Source organism: Nicotiana sylvestris, chromosome 2 (genome assembly GCF_000393655.2).
Source record: "Nicotiana sylvestris chromosome 2, ASM39365v2, whole genome shotgun sequence".
In the NCBI taxonomy this organism is placed as follows: Eukaryota; Viridiplantae; Streptophyta; class Magnoliopsida; order Solanales; family Solanaceae; genus Nicotiana; species Nicotiana sylvestris.
Window position 1 is genome coordinate 56,062,155 of NC_091058.1, and position 2,012 is coordinate 56,064,166.

General features: G+C 30.5%; 1 protein-coding gene across 2 annotated transcripts in view; it reads right to left on the bottom strand.

Annotated features, from left to right (window-relative positions):
- LOC104212191 (triacylglycerol lipase OBL1-like) overlaps window positions 1–383 on the bottom strand; it is a 2,933-nt gene extending 2,550 nt beyond the window's left edge. The window contains exon 1 of one of the 2 annotated variants that reach the window (XM_070167905.1): window positions 70–383. The gene's annotated coding sequence lies outside the window, so the exon portion shown is untranslated. Of the gene's footprint in view, window positions 1–65 lie in introns of both variants that reach the window. The other variant, XM_070167906.1, reaches the window with a different exon arrangement.
- Between the last annotated feature and the right edge of the window lie 1,629 nt (window positions 384–2,012).

Genomic DNA, 2,012 nt, shown 5'->3' on the forward strand with positions numbered 1-2,012 from the left:
TCTTATAGTACTAATACTCCATTATATTATTGATAAAGAGTAGCTTCAAGTAGCTAGGGCAGTACCTACCTCTTAAGGCGTTGAAAACAAGACGGAAGAAGCCGCCGATAACGTTTAGAAGGTTAAGCCAGTGCTCAATAGCATTGCCAAAGGATTAGCAGCAGACTGAAAAATCTTTTGGGCTAGGATGGAAATAAAAATTATCCATCTTTAATTTGTGGAAATGACACCTTAGTCATTTCTTGATCAGGGCAGTCTACTTACTGGAAAACAAGATACGTGCCAAGTCTAATACACTACATTATATTCCTCTGGCTTTAGCAGCATATAGTTGCTGCAGAAAGACTCGTTGCAAGCGCTCGCCATTGTGATAATTAAGAACGAACAAGGATAAGAGAAGGTTGTGCATTCCAGTTTGAAATACATGGATCTATTTATAGTAAGTAGTTAGTAGAATGAAAATGGCACTCAGATTTCCATCTCAATAGTATACGTTCCTTCTAACTTTTCCTATTCAGGTAATAATTATGTGTAGTACAATAATAATTTGCTCTCACTTCAGGCCCCAGCATGTATTTATTTAAGTGCTTAGGGGGCTCCACATGCCTTTTGTTTTTTTAGCCTTTTTTAGTCACAACATTTTGAATCACGTTTAAAACAAAACACAAAACTGTAGCACTTGCATGCGGTTAATATTTAGGTATCGTCTTAGCAATAGATCGATGAAAACAAAAAGTTCAGTGGGTTATTAGTTGAACAATTAATAGGTGTTTACAAGACAGCAAATCAATTAATGCAAAATATATATCTAAATTATATATATATATATGATCACTTTTATTTTTAACTGCTACAATTAAATTATTTGATTTAATATAAACACTTATTACGGGAAAGTATTTACCTTTCATATGACGCGATATAAATATGAAGTTTCTTTGATCATAAAATGGATTAAGTGGTAAGAGTGTAATTTAACCTACTAGATTCGAAAACAACCTTTATGTTATGATAAATATTATATTATGGTGGATGTCTACTCTTCCTCCATGATCTTCATGTCAAATGCTTAATGACATATTCAATGACATATTTTTTATGTGAAATGACATATTCCATGACATATTTTCTTCACTTTTCATGCTTATATAAAGACCTTGTAATAGATAGGAAAATACACACAATTAAAGAAGAAAATCTCTTCTTTCTCTCTATCTCCATTTCTTGTTCATGTTTTACTAAATTGCTTTTATTTCCTTGTTCATATTGTTACTTTGAGTTATATTTCATAACACGTTATCAGCACGAGTCTCTAACCAATTGTATATATATCTACAAAAATTTTCCTACATCCGGAAATTACAATTAGAAGTCATACATATCATCACATGGTTAAATGTAAAGAGAAACTACATATGGTAAGTAATGAAATGTAAGAAGGTATGATTATCTTATACTTGTCATTCCTTTAAAATCTCATATGCACACAACTTCGTACTACACCTGTATTGCATAAGCACATATTAATATTACATCTTTTATATCACATGAATGGAATAAAATTTTCGAAGTTCTATATGTGAAAATCATAGTAGCAGTTAATTGTTGATATGATGCATGTCATGGTAACCAAGGATATTTTATATAAATTGTCCTATGCATATTTATGTGTTAACTATCTTCAATCTGTCCTGCCGCTTTAAACATTTTCTTTTACTTGGATGAATATTTTTTTTTCCTTTTGTATTTTTACACTTACATATAGTACCAAAAAAAGGAATAAAAATAAAATAAAATTGGTCATACTGATTAAAAGCATAAATCATCTTGAAGAAAACAAGAAATACTTCACATCTTTATCTAGGTTGATTAATTACTTCTTTGAAATTTGGAAAACAAACCAGCTATTGAGAAAGTATACTTCATAATTTATGGTCGTATCATTTGAAAGCAAACAATGATTAGTATGACTACTAGAAGAGGTATTTTTGAGTATCCATGACCTACTTGAT